The sequence below is a fragment of the Cinclus cinclus genome, chromosome 3 (assembly GCF_963662255.1).
Source record: "Cinclus cinclus chromosome 3, bCinCin1.1, whole genome shotgun sequence".
Lineage (NCBI taxonomy): Eukaryota > Metazoa > Chordata > Aves > Passeriformes > Cinclidae > Cinclus > Cinclus cinclus.
In genome coordinates, this window is record NC_085048.1 from 8,019,901 (window position 1) to 8,040,713 (window position 20,813).

Below are 20,813 nucleotides of genomic sequence, written 5' to 3' on the forward strand. Positions count from 1 at the left end.
CTGGAGTTCCTGATGGCATTTATGAAGGCAAATGAATCTGGCTTCATCAGAACAGATCAAGATCCTCTCAGGTGTTTTCAGGCACTTCCTATAGTATTGATGGCTATTCCAAAATCAATCACAGTAGTAACCAATAAACCAAAATAATAAATAGTTAGTTTAGCTAACCACAAAACAGTCTAGCACAAATAGTATGCAATTTTTGCAAAGTAAAAAGTTAGATACTTCGGGAAAAAAAAACCACTTAAAAAATGTCTCAGAGTTAAATTGGTAATTCAACTTTTTAAAAGTGTCCATTTTGACATGTTTTTGACTATACAACAGCACTCCCTGAAACATGAATATTATAGATTGACTTGTCTCATCTGTTATCTCCCACCAATATGTGACACACTATGTTCAGAAACAGACTTGATGATTAGGGTGATGGTGTTATGTTGGGATTTAGAAATAATTTTATTGAATGTTGTCTGAAAAAAAATGCCTTTATTTTGTGCATACTGTTGGCGTTTTCATAGATGAAACAAACACCTGCACACACAAACAGTCCTAGCCCACAGAAATGCAAAGTTTATGAGTTTGGACATCTGTGTTTGCTAACAGTTGTCACCATAATTTAGAGACTCTTGGGAAGCGAAGGGCTATGGAATTAATCTTGACACATATTTCTGAAGGTGAGTTTTTCTCTGTAGACTGTCTGCTGTATGTCACTGTGTATGTGTGTATTTTATTAAAATGTACAATATATTAAGGCATAAACTATTATAATTTAAACATGGATATTATTTTCTATTTGCACAGGTCTAAATTTAGGAAGACATTTAAATATTTGTCTATCATGCTTTCAATTACTTCACTTGCTGTATGTTAAATAATTTTCCAAAGCAAGAAAACTTTTTCTGTCTCAGGGTCAGCAAGAAATTGTCACTAGCCCTGCAGTTATTTCTTTCCATCAGTTGATACAATAAAGAATGCATATTTCCCCAAGGTCACAGAAATGTTGTTCTATAAAATCCAGTGATTTCATTGGCTGGTTAATTGATTTTCAGAGGAGAATCAAGAAATGACCATCTCATTAGCTAGCAGAGCATAGCAGCCAGGATCCACTGGTTTGGGCAGAGGGACAGAAAAATCACAGATGGAAAAATATAAAAAAACAAGTAAACAGAAAATATTGCAGGCAACAGCTCCAGTCATTATTCAGTTTTCTCCAACTTTTACTTTAAGGCCTTGAAGAAGGATTTTTAATCTCATTCCTTTTCATTTACAGTGGCGGGTAAAGCAAATACATAAAATGCTACATTGGTAAGAGAGCAGGTTGTTCTGTTTATAAAGTCAAAGTGAAATGTTGATTTACACTGAAAACATAAAAGCAAAGGGGAGATGATTACAGCATCACTTTGGTTGCTCAGTTTCTAATAATCTTCTACATGTAATGAGACTGGGGAATGGAGAAACCTTTTCCTGACAATGCTGGCAGCAGGAGAACTTCTACATGCTATTGATTTTTCTTCATTGATTGTAATCTTCTCCTTCCTGAGCGTCTGTCTTTGCTTCTCTGACATATTGAGCACTGAATAGTCCCTGAGTAATTCTTGAACAGTTTGGGATAATTTTTATTTTCACAGGACAGCTGAGACCAATAGGGTGATTTATGTGTACTTTGGAAGACAAAACAAAACAGTACTTCTCTGTGAATAACTACAGACACAAAGATTATGTTTTTTTCTTAAAACATCCCCCTCTTCCCTCCTGTCCAACCCTCCCTTTACTTCCACACTCCAGTAATTTCATAAGTATCTGCCAAATCATGTAGAGGAGAACACTAAAGCATAAACAGCTCTCACAGCTGTGATTTCAGCCATGATTGATGATGAAATACCACTGGAGGGATAGCAGGAAAATGAATATTTATTAATGATATAAAGTGCTGCTGGTTTAAAATCTAGCAAGATCCATCATTTTATATCCATGGGATGTATGCATTGAAAGCAGAATGTTCAATAAAAGGAGCCAAATACCTTAGTCAAAACATAAGTAATTCCAGTGGGCTGCTGATTGAATTCCTGTCTTAAAGTGAGCTAACCATAGTGGTTTTCATAAAGATTTTATTCCCACTTTAGCTGCCATTAAGATTACGTGAATAGCAGATCATGTAGGCCTAGCATAGAAAAAATTTGCAGTAGCAATAATTTTAGCATATTATAAAAACACATTGCTATCCACAACTATCATCCACATACTAACATGCAATTTACAATCATTTTCTGCAAAGGCTCTGAATTCTTTGATGTGTAGCAGTTGGCTTTTTCTGCCATGACTTCATTAGCTTTCATTTTATGAAGCTGATAGGTCAGATAACCTGTACCACACCGCTACAGGCAGCTTTGCATATGTTTTTATTCACAGCAGAATTTTGCTCTGAATGATCCCAGTCTTTCAGAAGTTAAAGAAGGCAATTTCTGTCTTATCTGATATGCAAAAGAGATTTTTTTTTAAATTTTGTTTTGCAAAAGAAAAAAGCAATACAAAGCAATCCTTGTGTCTTTCTCTTTTTAATGTAGGCACGCTTAGGAAGTATTGTCCTGTGTTTATTCTTTTTTTTTCCCTCTGATGTTTTTGCAGTCTGTTGTATGGGATGTGCTTGTTCAGACAGTAAAAAATGTAGCTGATGTGTTGACAGCAAAGGAGAAATTGACTGATGGAATTCAGCTGCATAATTTAACATACAGCTTTCAAGTCAGGCTGGAAGTTCCAGAATGTTAAACTTTGGGTAATGGATAGAGCTGAGAAAGATAGGGTTCAGAAGAAGTCTAAAAATAGATCAAAAACACATTCATGGCTAAAAAATGCAAGAAAAATGTTTATTTTCTTTGTTTGGGGGGAAAAAAATAAACATATAATTGTTTCTGTTGACATTTGGACAGTAAGAAACAATGCAAGCACTCTACACACAAGAAGACCATTACCTTGAATAAAAGTAACAGCAAACAATGGAAAACAAGTAGTCTCTTCCATTGGGTCATCACTGGCCTTGTAACAAAGCTTCACCAGACCACTGGGTTCATTGTTATTTCACATGTTCACAGCCCTCAGTGGAAAGCCACCTGCCTTTATTTTGTTACCTAGACTTTCGAGTTGCCTGAATAATGAGCCCAAAGGACAAGGGCAGGGACTGGGGGGGAAAAAAATGGGAAAAGGGGAAAGAGCTTTGGTAGTTAATGGTAGCTAAGTCCCTGGACACCAGATGATGTCTCTTGTGCTCACTGTAAGGATTAGCAGCTCCCACTGCCAAGACTAGCAAAGAAAGGCCTGTGGCGCATCTTTCTGGATCACAGGAGGAGAAAGAATGTGAAAGTCACATTTTTAAAAATAGATCTGCTATTTATTGGTCTTTTGTAGTATAGTCTCATTTGAAAAAAAAAATAGGAGTTAAAAGGTTAAAGAGAATAGATTGTTTTAGCACAACAAATTGTGGTAAAAGCAAATGAACTGAAATGAAATGAAAACTGAACACTTTGCTTGTCCTGAGTGCAGAGCAAACATTTTGCCGTTGTTGCTTTCCCAAGGTGTTCCCAGTAGCTGCAGTGTGCGGGGATGGTTAGAGGTATCTTTTCTGAAAAACACCCACTCCTGTGTGAGATACAGAATTAAGTTAGCACTCATCTGAGGGAGAATAATGATGGTGATCTGTTTTCAGGTAAGGAGATCAGAACATTTCCTTCAGGCAAGTAAGTGTATATTGCAGGCGAACCGAAGGACAGAAATCAACCAATATTCATAATGACAAGGTTTCTGATTAATTTTGTCTAATACTGCTGTTGGGATTCAAATTGTTCTTCAAACACCTGAGTCTCACTCTGCCTATATGGGCATCTGCTGCCATGTGACATGCCCTCGAGTATACTTTCTGTTTTCCCACTGCTTGTCTGGATGGATATACATGCTTAGGTTGCTCTAGCGGTCCTGGGTGCCCAGGTGGGGCTCTTAAAGGTAGGTTTATCAGGTAGCTAATGGCTCCAGAGGCATTCCTACTTCCTGGGCTGTTAATTGCAAGGTTTCTACTGTTCTGCGTCCCCAGGTCAGGTAAGTAGAGAGGTACATGTACACATATATGCACACCCAAAATATAAACAGGACTGGCCAGACCCACACCAGCACACAGACGAAAGAGAACATTACTGCCACACATATAATGGCACTCAGCACTTTTGGTCATTCACCTGAATGTTACATTTTAGGTTTTGAAGCCCCAGCATCGGTTTCTTTTAGTACACCATGACAATTTCTTCTCAGACCAAAAGTCCACTTCTCTTGCCTCCCATACTTAGTCCTATAGAAAATCATCTCCTTTAGTATTCAAAATCCTCATGAGAAAATTGCAAAGCCTATTCCAGCTTTGAAGGACTTTGGAACACATCTGAATATTCCATCAGTTTGAATCAAATTCAGCTTGCATCATTCAGAGCTGTCTAACCCTGGAAGTACCTACAGCCACAAAGAAGTCTTTCTGGTCTTCCAGAATTTCCTTCAGTTCCCTTACTGAATCATAATTTGGAAAATGTGTCCCATCACTATTTACATCTCAGGTGAGGAACCTGGAGATCTTGCACAACATGTTTAAACTCAAGACAAAGGAACAGTTCTGAATCTGATTTTGTAGTCGGGTGTCTCAAGCTCTTTTTTTTAGGTGAGACATTGGTCTGGATCCTTGTGCATTTACAGATAAATGTGTAAGGAGGTGTAAGTCCCTGAAATTCTCTTAACTGTCTCCTCAAAATTAATAGACCAATTTGCTGCCCTTCCAGACTTCAAACTTGCATTTTTATCTGAAGACTTAAACAGGCAAGATGAGAAGAGATCTATTGTACTCTCAGGGACAGATAATTATTTCCTGTCCGCATAATCTTATGAGATCAGATTTAAAAAAAAACAAACAACAAACAAAAAATAGACAAGAGGGGTATAGACACTTTACTAGCTTGTACTCCTGCAAGAGGCTGAAAAGTACCTGTGGAGAGGCTGAAACTCCTTATTGACATAGATGGTCAGAGGTGCAACTGTTCAAGACATTTCAGCATTTCCAGAAATATAAATGAAAGGGAGATGGGCAGCTGGCCATAAGGGAAATGGATACTTTAAAGGCTAAAGACCTGCAGTGGAAAAGCAGAGTGCTAAACTATTTTTCAGCCTGAGCAAAAGCAAATCCAGCTAATTTTCCATGCCTATATTTTCCCACCTACTAAGGCAACTATAGCAAAAGTCAGAGAAGGAGAAGTATAAAGCAAATCCAGTAGGATGCAAGGTGTAAAGGTATTAATACTTTCAAAGCTTTAATAATGAAAATCCAGAAGATGTATTCCTTATGCTTACATATGGGTATTAAATATCAGATTCCAGTAATGAACTGGTTAATAATATAAAAAATAAAGCAATGGAGAAGTGGAAATAATGAAGCTGGTTAAGATTCTGTTGCTTCTCACAGGGGAAAAAAGTGCTCTATTGTAATTCAAGCAGAGCAGTCAGATTTCAAGTATTTGATACTAGCAGGTAATGGGAAATTACCCAGGTTTTTCCTCTATTTCTACTCCAGCATCTTAACTTGAGCACCCTACATCATTCTATTTCATGGGCTCTGACACTTGGTAAACAGGTTTAACAACTTTTAAAAAGAAGGAAAAAAAACCCATAAATTCCTTTTGTTTTGACCTATTATAAACATGTTTTTTTTCAGAAAACCGTATCTGTGTCCTGGAATGAAGGTTTGTAACAACGGCATGTCACACCTGGATAGATCAACCATATAATATTCTTTGTCTGGCAGCAGTATTGCCAATTTGAGAAAAGGCACCTCTAACCGAGGAAGCAATTCCAAACACATTTCTTCTCCCAGTGTATAACGTGCACCTCTGCCTCTTGGGCTCTGTACTGCTCCTTTGGCTGGTGGGCTCATAAAAATCAGGCTTTAGTAAGGGAATATCCACACTGCTGCTAGGGTCTCCAGGACCAGAGCCTTTATAGAGGTGGCTTATCTATCTTTAATAAATCCCTGGACTGAATACATTAGAATAGTCAGATTTGGCCAGACAGTATTGAAACCATCAGTAAAGCTGTGAAAACTACCTGAACCAAAACATGCTTGTGGAGAGCTATGGAATCTTCCCTTTGTTCAGTGCATGAGGATTAAATATTTACACTTCTTCACCAGAAAAACAGTCTGATCTAATCTGTGCAGCTGCCTTCATTTACCATGACCCTTTTCTCCAGTACATTTCATGCTGCACACTTGCTGTCAGCATTTGCTTTGAAGGCAGGTAAGGACCATTTATGGGAACCGTTCTTAAAAGGAACCAGACAACTGTTTTTATAAACTGTAGAGGCCACAACTAACTTTTAATGGGCAAGCTTTAAGCTGGTTTCACTTTTACTTATGGAGCTCATGCAGTGTGTTAATTCTAGATGCATGTTTTGTGCCACTGTAGCCAAAACAGGGGTTCCTGAAGCCATGAAAATTCTGTCAAAAAAATAAAATACCCACAATCTCTTGTTAAAGGCACATTCAAACAATTATTTAAGTATTTCAAATTATTAGTCTTCAAGATAATAATGTAGTCTTAAAATTTAGGAAGTATATTCTGTTTAATTCCTTTATGTGTAAAACTGTTCAATCAGTTCTTGAGTCCTGGAAGCAGAATGAAACAATAGAATTTAAGTGACAGAGACTAATTGCTAAGAGTAAACAGTCATGTTGAAAAGTCCCTGCTAATCCAGCTGATGACAGATAAACCAGACCACTTGGTGTATGATGAATAAAGTCTGTATTCCAGCTCTTAATTAACACAGTGAAAATGCAGAAAAGGTTGACATCCACTTGGGGTAAGATTCATCTCATCTGACTTTAGACATCTACAAAGCAGACATCTCCATCTAAATGGCTGTCTAGTCTCCTTCTTTAGCTGATGAAGAGGAATAAGAGGAATAGACACTTCCAGAGCTTTTAAATTTTTTTCCATGTCATTTTGTCTCCTCTCCAACATAAAGATGAAATTAGCTGAGCTCTAGTTGTGGCAATTTTTCTCAATCAGGTATGAAAGGAGTATATTCACTGCCATCATTGATGCAAATGTCTGCACGGTAGACATTTGTATTTAGCCAGATGAATCATACTGACAGTCTGTATGATTTTAACTCTTCTCTATCCTTTTTGATATAGAATTATTTTTACTTGCATTGACACAAAATGAGAGAATTTCATTTTAGAAAGGCATATGCGTGGCAGTACACAAGGACCAAGGCAAGAAGCACTTGAAATTGGAGGAACCTGCACTATTCAGAGTTAAAGAGTTCTTTCTGCTTTGGAGATACCAAAATAAAAAGAAATTTGTATATTTTTTACCCTTCAGCTCTTCTAATCTATACTGCTAAAAATCAGATATTTGCAGTAAGACAGAAATAAAATGTATGTGCAACATATTCCCAATCAAATTTGGAAATCTTGACATTTAAGGAAATTACATTTCATTTCCATGCCACTTTTAAAAGTGCAGGTGAAATTCCTCAGTTTTATTTTTAAATCAGAAGACAAGACCTTACAAATATGTTTCAAACAAAGTTACTTTTGCATCTAAATAGTAAAAAATCGATGAGTTAGATCCAAAAATAGCAGGATTCAGAGGTGAACCCTCAAAATTAGTAAATGCTTGTGCTATCATTTCTAGACAAACCTTATTTTGACCAATATATATGTGCATCATAATTTCATCTTTATTGTTACCAGCATGATTTTTACTTTTTTTTAAATACAGGTTTTCTTTCCTTCTCCTTCATGTTTTATGGGATGGATATTGTGCTTCAAAGATGTAGATAAATCTGAAATTTGCTAATTTTACTGATCTGCCTGGGAATTTTTAAGTAAATATGTTCACAATTAATAAAATTTTTCTGTAAATTTTAATTAAAGATTTGATGTCCAGGACCCTCAAGTTTTCTTAATGCCAGTGTAACAACATATACACATATACTCATCCCACTCTTTCTGTGCAGAGCTCACACCATGTACACCTGTGCCTCAAGGGACTGTCTGTGGTCATCATCACAGCCCAGTTCAGAAAGCACTTTTTGAAACCTGCCAGAATCCTCAGGTTTAAATTTTTGACTGAAGGCATGGAATTTCAAGGACTTCACTTCTGTGTGTTGTTTATGGCATACTTATTTCTGCTCAGAAATTGAGATGAGTCTATCCCTGTCCCTTGGAAGAACAGCACCAAGCCAGAATGCTGCAGCTTTCCTCTCCCTGTGTGATAAGTAGAGGTGCTTAATAGGAAGATGACAATTATAGCTGCCTTATGGACAGATATTTTATTTTAATGCTTGCATTGTGGTCAGATGCCATGGTATAAATAACAGCACAAACAAACAACTATAACAGCACTAATGACCTTGTGAGACAGTTTGCAAATTGAAAGGAATTTCAGCTTGCTCCTTGTTCAGTCTTTTAAAGAAACGGCACTTACCTTCCTTCTGTGAGGGAAAGGAGACAGCAAGTGTGCTTTTTATAGGCACCAGGACCCTCGTGGGACATAGAAAATGATGCCTAATGGAGCTGTCAAGAATCTTTCATATTTAGACAAGAAGTTGACATAGTTTTGGCTTTTTGCCAGATCTTAGGAATGCCATTATTTAGGAGGTGAAAAGTATGTTGTTTTTTTCTTCATATCCAATGACTTTCTTTTTTTTTCCTGGCTGACCATAACCCTTTCAATATTAACTCAGATGGGAAAAAAAGAAATATTTCAACACAGGTAGGACCAAAACATCCAGTAATTTTCTTTAGACGACATCTAATAAAACTGTATGCTCTGTTTTCCAAGTGAAGTTTGAGAGTCACAGCAGAAAAAAAAAGTAGGTCACACTCTTTTTTTTTACCAATATGCTGCAGAAATGATTAATTTTTTCAGACTGTTTAGCTCTCACCCATCTACTGCAGTTTTAAAGAAAAATATTGCCAGCCCTTTTCATATTGAGGGGCTGCAGGATGACTCTGGGCCACCTTGCTGAAGGTTGACATTAATTGTCAGTCTGTTACCATGCTTCTGCTGCTCAGAGATGTCTGATAGCTGGAACTTCATCTAGTAAAGGAATATCTTGATAACTGCAGGATATGATGTTTCCTTATGAAGTTTGAAAACTCAAGGTGTTTTCCTTGTGAGGGTGCACACAGCCAACATGTCATTATGACCTAGCTGCATTCCCAGAATGTTTCTGCCCTTGTTTCATTACCGGAGAACCGTGGCTGGCACCTTCCTCCTTCAATGAGATCCAAATCTGGTGCAGATACTCTAAAGCAGTCTGAAATACTCTTATCTTCCTCTCCATTCTGTATTAGTCTGTGAGGACAGCAGTTAGTGTGCTGTGGTCCAGTGTCCTGGACTGTGTTAGAAGATAGGGTTTGTTCTCTGCCACCCCTTTGAAATAAAGGAAAAACAGTCTAACCCTTGTTCCCTTCCCAAACATATTGTTCAGGTTTCAGCCACCAGCTCTGACTCATGACTGTTATCTAAAGCAAACAGATTTGGGATGGGCCTTACACGAACCTCTTCTGTTTACATAATAAATGCAAAGAAACGCCTCGATTTGGATCATTGCATGCTTATAATCACCACACACAGAGCTCATGGTAGCAATTGATGAAGGACCTTACTACATTTTAATTGATTGTCTTTGTGTGGATCACATCTGCCTGTTACTAACTCAGCTTCATAACAGGATTTGTTTTCTACAAAAAGAAAGGAAGATGTCATGCCACACAATTACCGCTCAGAAAAAACCTAGGCTTAAGGTCCCATTGCTATCATAACTTCCTTTTGAGCTGTCCAGCCCTGCACAAGTGGAATCAGAAAATAAGACAGATCAATAAGACAAAATGTTATCTAAAATAAAAAAGAGATTATGTGTGATTCAAGATTTTGCCCAATCTATTTAGGTTTTTCAGTAAGATATATGTGTATTTTAAACTTTTGTTATTTATATAATAGTTTATGGTAGAAGGTTTTTCCTAGAAGCAATTTTTTTTAATATTTTGCTCTATTTAGTCCAAATGAGTAAATTTACAGTACTTCACTTAGTCTAACTCCTTGAATGATCCTGTGATGTTGGGATTTCTTGTGCTACTGGCTAATGTGCTATAGCTGGAGTGAGATCATTCCTGAAATAGCTAAAAGTCTTTGCATGGACAAAAGGGAAATTAGGACCCCGTGTTACTACTGGCACTGGTCACACCAGCAATTGAAAAAACACAATAGAAGAGCAAATTTGGAAGCTATTGCTTTAAGGTATCTGGAAATATTCCTCAAATGTGTTCTCTTCTGATGCTTACACACCAGCAATTTAAATTTGCTACTATTAATATTTTCTATACAATGTTATTCTCTGATACTTGTCTTCCTTGTGCAGTTGTTATCCTTCCTCTGATAAGGAGGTATGTGTTATAATTCTGTTTAATATATTTGCATTCTTTATAGTTCATGATTGGTAATTATACTTTCCTATTAATATAGTTATTTCGTCTTTCAAACATTATCTCATTGGATTCTAGCAAATCCTTTTAAGCATACCGAAACTTTCAGGCTTCTGTTACCTAATCTGTCTTCCTGACTAGTTTTAAAGCACTCTTTCTTCACCCCCCCCCCCCCCCCCCCGCAATTTTTTTTCTGTGTTTCTAGAGTGGTGAGGTATTTGAGATTATACTTCCCCTAGGGAAGATACCATATCTAGCTGTTTACTTTTGCTCAATGATTGAGTTTTCTACGTACATAGCTTGTCAATACCTCATAGCTACAATTTCATATCATGTGAATGTCCCTTTTCTGTATAATTAAGTAACCAAAGAAATGTGGGCAACTGTGGGTAAGTGTGTGAACAGTTGCAGTCTTTTCTGAAGGGCTCTATATACTATTTGGAGTCATTCACATAGTCTGCAGCTGCATGATCTTGGGAGTTGAGACTAAAGCAAGGCTTCTGGAAATAGCTACCACAAATAGATTGCTGGTACAAAGAACTGAACACACCTACTCTTGGTCTGAGAGAAATAACCATTATCGTTGGTGCTTTTTGGTCTGTAAACCTCTGGGAGCCAAGGACTATCTTCTCAAAAGAATTCTCTAACTGTTACACCTGGGGGCTGTGTGTATGTCATGACATAAAACACAGTCTGAATTAATTATTTAGTATGGTGCAGCCCACTTTGACTTATAAGCTATAAAAAGCCCGCCTGAGAGAGAATTAATTATTGCTGGAAATAACATATAATTACAATGTTGCAGGGAAAAGATAAGAATTAATGTGCCAGGTGTAAGTAGATTAGACCAGCTTGACAGAAATGAGCAACTAAAAAAGAATTTATAGATGAAAGCTTACAGCCTTGCATCCATAGTGACTCGAAAGCATTACTGTGTGATGACTGCTTAGTGGCTTATGTGAAATGAGATATTGGCTTTAGACTCATTGCTCAGAGACAGGTCTCTATGTCACAAATCTGACAACAAAATGGAGTGAATTGAACATCTCATCAGAGAAACGAGGAGAGAAAAAGCTCAGAGGCTAAATTAAACTTCTTTGCCTTCTTGAAATTATCTCCTTGGGCAGGAGTAGAGGAGCCCTGTGGCAGAGAAGGGCTTTGTGAAGATACAAACTTCTCTCTGTATTTCTGTCCTTGTCCAGTGGAGCAGGACTATGAACTCCAGGGTGAAGAGCCAGCTGAATTTCATCAGAAAATAAAAGTACTGCTTTATTCATGGTCTATCAAATGGGGGGGATGAAGAGGAAGAAGGAGAAAATGAAGTTTTCACATGGCTTACCATTTTTTCTTAATATAAGGAACATTTATAACTTGCAGTTTGACACCTAGGAGGTGTGTTATGCCTACTTTGAAGGCCAATTTGTGAGGCGTGATCTTTGCCCACTGTGTGGATTCTAATCAGGAACACAAATACCCTGAGTGAACATGGAAGACAATTGTACTGATGGCTTTCTTCTGCCTGGGGTTGCAAGATGGCTTCACTAAGTCACTACAGATAAGTCAAAACTACATGAAATCAAAATGTTGAAGAATTTGGAGAACTGATGGGAAAGACAAGAGAAGAGCATCTCGATATAAACAGTCTATGGAACATTGTGGCAGAAATCCGTATCTCATTGGCAGGGGATAAACTTTAAGTTCACCTCATCCCGTCTGATGGGCCAGGATTTTTGTAGAATTGTACATAATTTGTGGTCTTGAGCTTGCTCAACTCCTGACAAAATCAGTAGGCTCTGCACCTGGCTTCATCTCCAGGATGAAATAAAATTGGAGAACTTTTTAAGGATCTTTCCTTATTTTCTACCCTTACTTACATACCACAATGACTTTTTTTTTCTTTTGTTGAAATAGTGTAATATCAGGCACATGATTACCTCAGCAGCTGGTCACAGTCATTCCACCTTGCCTAACACTTGTCATCTTTTGCTGTATTAGTAATTAGGACTAGGAAACATTTAAGCTTCTGTAAGCAATCATAGTTTCATAGAAACCGCACTAAAGTTACCAAATCTCTAGGATTTATTTACTGTTGCTAATAATGTCTAGATAAATTTGAAGCTTAACCTTAGTTTTTCAATAGAATTCTTTGTATCAAAATTGTTAAGAGTGTTTCCAGGACTGGCTAAAATAACTCACCCCCACAACCAAAGAAAAGGCCAAAAAAACAAAAAGGGCACCAAAATGTTATTTAAAACATCCATGTCACTGTTGATAGTAGTTTGTTTCCCTTACTTCAAAATGGCATATTAGTGGTTCAGATAAAGTAGTATCATTCCATTCCATTTACAAAATTTGTCTGACTTTTATTCCATTTACGTGAAACTAAAACTAAGACTTCCAGGAACATGTTTTAGTAGAACAAAATGTGCTAGGTTTTTTGTTTTGTTTGTTGTTCTTTTAGTTTTTTTCAGTTTTAATGAAAAGACTGTCTGGCATTGTGTTTTTTGAGTGTAATCCCTAGCAGTTTGGGAGATATAAGTCTAAAATCAGTTAGCATCCTGATGTGAACCTATGTGAAGAGGATCTCTGGAGGTTTGCTAACTATTGCTTAATACTTAAATAAATAAAACACTAATATACAGATCTAATTTTTGGTTGATTTCCTCACAGAGATTGCTATAAGTAAAACACTTTACAGCATGAATTGATCCATTGTTTAGATTTCAATTATATTGGGCCATGCATAATTATGATTGACTCTTGTGAGCACTCACAAATTCACATAATGAAGAGTTTAGTATAGCAATAGAATCAATAGAGAGTAAAGCTTTGTCAATGTTATTTAAGACTTTACAATTAAGATCACAAAAATATCTCAGTGAAGTTAATGTTTCAGTGCCCACATTAACATTCCCCAGTTGCCGTTTCTTTGGCATTCATTTTATAACAGAAAGAGACAAGAATATAAATAAGAAGAAAGCCGATATATGTTTGTGCCTACACCCACATGGTTAGTGTCCTAATTGTCACTCATATAGAGATGATAAGCTAGTTTTAAAGTTTGCAACAACTCTGTTGCTCAAGCCTGAAAGGGAAAATACCTGGAAACAAGCACAGACAATCCATATGGAAGATCATAGCTGGTCTGTGCTGCATCACCAGACTGTGCTGATAATCATTGTCTTTCTTGGTTGACTGGGACAAAACTGGGTGTCCCCCTGTCATTGCACTGTGTGGGGTTTACAATGACCTCTTGAATAGGCTGTATCAATACTGTGTCCGATGGTCAAGCCTTGGAATTTGACTTTCTGTACTATCAAAAGATAGCAGTAGTCTCTGATGTGTTTTGATTTGTGCAAACTGCCTTTTCCTAAACACTTCCAATTCACAGTGCAAGAGTCAGGGAAAGACAGGGATGAGTCCCACTGGGTGTCTTCCAGAGGTTCTCATATTTGGTAGGTTATAAGAATTCATTAATATGGATATGCATCATTCAGTGCCCTGTTTCTGCAATGCCTTAAACATTATTTTATTAGAATAGCTGTAGAATATCTAAATATCAGCTATTTTGGCCTTTCCATCTTTATTCCTTGCCTGATGTGGGTGTGAATTTTGACTCCTTATATGTTTTGCAGATCAGGACATTTTGTTTTCTCAGTGCTTTTTGGTTCAAAAAGGGACAATTAAAACCAAAGAAAACAAAGAAACAAAGGAGAAATATAGAAAAAGCCCTGTATTTAAACACGCTTCACTAAAATAAGAGCACACCACTGGAGATTTTCCATCAGTTCCAGCCCCTGCTGCCACTGGCACATACACACAACCCCTCCCATAAAACTGATCAAGCTTCAGTTATTGCAGTTCACCTCTGAAGTCCTCAGCCCATTGAGTTGAACAGGTCAGCCCCCTATTTCGTCACTGTCAATATGTGACAAGACTGTTTTCTGAAATTTCTCAAAGGAAGTAGAGGAGGATGGAGGGTAAAGCACATTTTAAAATGGAAGATTGATTTTGCAGATTATCACAATTCTGGGAATACACAGGGAAGCTTCTTCTGTAACCACAATTAAGTTTTGTTAATCATATTGGAGAATTTGGGGATGGATTCTGTAATACATACTTTGGTGAAGAATATTATGTTCTTTTCACATAACTTGTCTAGGCAGAAGGCTAAAAATTATCAGCTACTATAAAACATGAATAATTTTGAAATTCTTTAATAATAGTCAAACGAGAGGTAGGACTAATCTTCAAAATCTGTGAGCTTCAAATTCTTACTGAGAAATTATATAGGTGTGTACCTATGACTTGCATTTATATTGTTAATTAAAGATATATTTAAAATAGAGTTGTGATCACAGCAATACTGAGCATCATGGTAATGCTATGTTTACCCTGTTTTTACATTTCCCTTGACATCTCCTCATGACCACTGTGAGACATCGGGTTGTAGAGATCTTGGATTTGTCCAAGAGAGACTATTCTTATATTCTTTCCCTACTTTCATTCTAAAAATATAATCACATTCTCATTGCACAGTGACATTTTCTCATTTATTTCCTAATTTGAAACTGCTTCTAACTTTCAAGAAACATTTCTTTCTACTCCTAATCTCTAAATGAAGTTGATAGGGTGTTTGGTTCAGTTTAAGACTAGGAAATCTAAATTTTGTTATCTAGCACAGATGTCTACTGTTACACTAGGTGTCTATGATCCTGTTACAATCAATGAAGACCTTGTCAATACCAATCATAGACTCTCTCCAGCTCCCTGGTCTTTATAGATTGTATTGATTGCATCTCCATTAATGATAATGGAAGCTTATATAATGATCTTGATTCAGTTTCCTAAACATAGATGCCTAATACCTTTTGAAAAGCTATACTGTATCCCCTGGCAGCTTTCTGCTGCTTCAAAAGGACGCAAGTCTCCTCCAGCAGGTACCTTGTCAGATCTATGAACCCATTTGTGGGTCTCTTGAATAAACTGAAGAGTTTGAAAAGAGTAGTGTTAAGGTAGCAGAATGGAGACTGTGGTACACAGGTGGATATCTGAAAAATATATCATTCTCTCTTGGGTGCTAAATGAAATTTGAGATTTCATTTTCTCAGTTCTTTCAGTGTCTTCAGTTCTGTCAAAGTAGTGTGGTGATAATGAAGATAACAGAGAAATGAAGACTAAGAAGGACTTGGTGCATAGGTTGCTGCTGCCGTTGCTGCTTCTTCATTTAACTGTTTCCTTTTTCATGTATTATGTTTTCCTGGGTGTCTTAACTGGCAAGGTAAGCAACCTTTCTCTCAAAATGTTTTTGCATTTTCCCTAAACACTGGACCAAGAAAAATTTTGAGTAAATCATTTTTGGTATGTATTCAAGACCATATTAATTTAAATATTATCCTTCAACCTAAAGCATTGTGTTGGCAACAAGCCCAATTTTCAAACACAAGAGAAAATCCAGTAGTAGCAATATCACTATTCGGGAAATGAGAATCAGGAACCCTGGAATTGTGTTATAGAATAAATCATCTTATTACTTGTCTTATTGTGCATCTTCTGTTCTGTGCACCTGTACCACATTTACAAGATTCTCTGTAGCCAGAGAACTGAATCTCACAGACACACACAACAGAATAGAATCTAAGATTTCAAACTGCTAGTTTCTATAGGAATGGAGGATTTAGGTTAAGAAAAGGCAACTGCTGTGAATATTACATTAAATTTGCAGGCCCTTGTGACACGTCTGGTTGCCCAGCTCTGTCCTGGGGAATACAAATGAGTACTCATTCCATCTCAAGACCCTATGGCTGACTTCAGTGGTCCAGCTGAGGAATTTCTATATTTAATCATACCAGATGTCATGCATTTTGTTTCTCAAGTGACAAATGTAGCAACTGTAACAAAGACTTCCCCTGTGAAGCCAAGGAACTCCATATGAATACAACCCCTCTTACTGAGTGGGACTATAAGGCAAAAAACTGAAGCATTAACAAATAGTACTGGTTTTGCTTTTCCCTGTCATTTAAAAAAGTACTTATTTTTCAGAGAATGTCTAGCAGAGTCTGAAAAAGCTATCCCAAAAGTTTTTGAGAGCATTTAAGCCCAGAGAATTTCCCTTAAAGGCTGGGAAAGTTAATGGTTAGGCAGGTGGGTTGTATTTACCATTCCACTTTGTTACTGAACAGAGGGGGAAAAGCAAGATATCTTCTAAACAGCAATGGCCTTTAATCCTTGAGATAAGAAGTCAAGCATTAAGAACAGCAGTTTTAGAAAGGATGTAGGATTAGTTACCTGAAAAGTAAAAGTAATTCTGTCAATGTACAAAAGCTGAGGGAATTTGCTGCTCTCACAGAAGACAAGTGGAATTTTTTCTTTATTTTATTCTGAAAATTGATCTTTCAGTCCAAATAAAAAAGTGGAAAATGTCCACATCAAAGCCTATTTCCCTAATAGGTGTAGATATCTTCATAGCATCTTTAAAATGAAAATTATTCCTTAACAAAACCTACAAGACAACAGAAGTCATATTAGATACCTGTGGTAATGAGAGAGATGAGTTAGGTACACATTCAGATAAGCAAGGTTAATCTTTATAATAATATTCCCTTTGCTTTGGATCATTACAGTGTTTCAGATAAACCTCTACCCTGAAAATATAAACAAATGTACTTTTCAATTATTAAATAAAAACATATATAAGTTCAGCAAACTCTGTCTCTGACAATATTCAGTGCCCACTGATTCCACCAAGAAGCCAGGATACAGATAAAAGAAAGCTAGACATCAGTTTTCCTCAGGACACATTTCTACTTAGCTTATGATAGTCCAAGACTGTGAACCATTGAATTAGGTTTTAAACTACTAGCAGAACTTGCATCTATGGTCTTAATAACTTACAAGAAAAATGTAAGTTAGAGTAAGAAAGCAATTGTTACTGATTTTTCTGCCCTTCCATGAAGAAGGATTCAAACTTTGCTCCAAGCGGACACAAAGAATAACGCTTAATAAATCCAGTCAGAAGCAGATAGTCATTAAGATCTGGGAAACGAATCTACCTTGTCACATCATTTTCTTGGCTGTGAGGACTGGTACACCCTGAACATCCTAGTCTGCTGTACTGACAAGTGTGGGACAGACTATTGATTGTAACTCTGACCATTCTTATTTTCTAGATGAAATGTCCATTCCTGCTAAGCTCTTAATCTCAATGTGGATATGGCCAGTTTAGCAGTGTAATTGTAAAGAAGTGACAGTGGTATAGACAGGAGGATGTGATGTCTTAATCAACAGTAGACATAATATTTCTGGGAACCACTGATCAATGTGGGTTAATGGTGGAAAACATACTGAGAGGATTCTGGGAAATAATGCCTACAAACCCTCTTATGGGCTTAGAAGCACAGGCCAAGAAGAGTTTTAATAGAAGCAGGAATATGATCAGCACAGATAGGAAAGGAGATAAGGCAGCCACTCTCTTCAGAAACTTCTTAATTTCTTTTAACTAGCTCAGAAAACAAAAATAAAAATATGGAAACAAATGTTTCAAAATGCCACTTTGGCAAATAGCAAAAAAAACAGCACTAAAAACCAGCAATTTAAACGTCCTTTATGGGCTGCAGCATCAGTTATATTGCCAGAGGTAGCTGAGGGGGGTCACACTGAAACCCTTATACAGATGACAGAATCTCTTACTTCCTGGACTTCACAGATTTTGCTGATCTTTGCTGGCTGAAACAGGCTGGCTCTTAGTAGAAGGGAAGCTGTGACAAACAGCCCTTGCTTTGTCCCATCAGGACATCTTCTCTACTACTGAACAGAGATTACACTATGGATTGAATCCTGATTCAAACTGGAACTGTCTCTGTTGAGTTTGAAGACAGATCTGTTTTTCTGGAAATGCTGCAGCTGTGTGTAATAACACATAAATTCATTTCTACAGATAAAGGAGGAAGGAGCAGTTAATTACCTAGCTAGTGGTTATAAACATGTCATAAGTGAACCAAGAGGAAAAAATGGAAAGTTTTATCCCTATGGCTCTTTTTTAATCATTGGGTCACACATGTTTTTCCTTACCTGGATGTTTATCTGACCTTGTTTTCAGCTGAGTATTTCAGTATTTGTCTTGAATGTGCTGTGAATTTTGCACAAGAGGATGCATGTTATGCACAGAGAGAAGCACTGTCTGCTCACTGCCAAGATTTCACCCACAAAGAGGAAATGTGGAGGGAGCATTTGACAAGTTTTCCTCATGGTGCCAGTATCTTTTTGCTATACACTTTTGTGTGAGATCACCTTGTGAGGAAGAGATGGAGAGAGGCAACTCAGAAAAGCAGCAAACTATGGTGTGATAATGACAGGAGAAAGAAGAGTGGGTGGAGGAGACTCTTTCACTCTTCAGACCTTAGAGGTCTCCTTTAAGGTGTGTAGTGTGTACTACTGGTGGATAAAGAGACAAACTTGCAGTGATGTGTCTGTCAGCGTTGCTTAGCAGTGAAGAAGGAAGATAGAAAGAAATTGCACAAGAGTCTATTACTGTTGCTTTCTAGGTAGGCTGTAGAAGAGAATGAGCGCAAAGGAAGAGCTGCAGTTTAAAGTCACAGTTTGGCATCTATTCCCATTTTGTTCTTACATATTTAAAATTCATTTTACTGCAAGCATATGAAGGATCACTCTCTCTCCCTTGCCACTGTGACAGCTTCTTTAAGGGAGCAAAGAAAAGAAAAAGTGAATAAATGATGTGTTCTGCTCTGTATCCATTTAAAAAGCTGTATGATCTCATATATTTTTTCATTTTTTATTTTTATTAAGAGAAAAATGGAGGAATCAGTCTATAAAATTGGGGAGTACATTCCTGTTAACAACTTGCTTCTTTCTGTTTACTCATTATCCCTGCCCTTCTCCTATCTGTTTCCATCACTGTCAATAATGAATTCACCCCTTTGAGTTCCTTAGAAAGTTAGATCATGTGAAGCTACAAATTGCAGTCCTTCAGGAGAGATGACCATCTACATATGAAAGAGAGAAGCTTTATGCATAGAAGTAATTTTTACTGCCTTATGAGTTTCTGTCTATACTGTAGCCATGAAAGAAGCAAATTCTGGTGTGTAAATTGGTTCACAGTGACCAAGGCTCTCCTGATTCCTGGATTTCCCACTGCTGTTGCTGGAGGACAGGCTACCTAGCCTGAGATCCATAGTTTCCCAGGAAGGCCACAAGGGATTAGAGATCAAGTCATTTGTCAGTTTGAATCAGATGGGGGCTGGAAAGAGAAAATAATCTTTTGGTCGTTAAATCTCGTTCTTTTGCTCATCAGTGTCTGCTGCCATCCAGCCTTTGGAGCACTTTGGGGAATTTTGTTGTGTCTACTAGGAGCTCAGTAGTACTTTGTCAAGACACTGATAAATAGAAAGACATATTTTGCATTCTTTTTGTTGCTCAAATGACATATAAAATAATTTAATATAATTAAAGTATTTTTAATGAATTTAATAAACTTACTACAGTTTAATGCTTATAGCAGGTATACAATATTGAGGGTTTATTGTGTTCTGAGTATTTTTTTTTTGTTTCACATTGAATTTAGAAGAAAAGACGGTTTTTTGGAGTGAATTAATTTTAAATCCTCATATTTTACAGTCATACTTAACAGAATGGAGAAGAAAATTAAATCTAGCTAATAGAGTCTAACCTAAATAAGCATTAAACAGCAGGTGTGAGTTGACTTGACTGGTAAGCAATGTGTGGGTGATATTATGATTCAATAACTTCCCTTTTTTTGGCTTGATCTCATGCTTTTCTCATCTGACTCACTATGGGATACTTGGCAAACAGATCAACTTTGGTTCAGTGAGCTGCTGTGAAGAAGTTGTACCTTTGCACCAGCTGGATATGCAGCTGGTGTCAGCAAAAGAATACAAAACTACTAGAAATCTTTTACAATGCAAAAAATACGGTATTCAAGGCCTCTTCTATCCAAACATTTGTATGAGTAGTTAGGAGCCTTGCTAGAAACTAAAAAATTTCCTGTGCAGTTAAACCATAAGGCTTTGGAAATTAACACCCAGGCACAAAGTGTGTGTGAGCAGCAAGTAGCTGGCAGCTCTGACAAACAGGGCATTTAGTTGTGTTCTGAAAGGGGCAAAATGGAAAATAGATATTGCCTAATATTGCTGGAAATGCAATGCTCTTCTCTGTTCTAGAAAGACGTGGCTGCTGTTCTTGATTCTGCGTAGTGGTTGGTCACAGGATCACAGCATCACTCATGTTGGAAAGGGCCTCTTTGGAGCACCTGGTCCAGTCC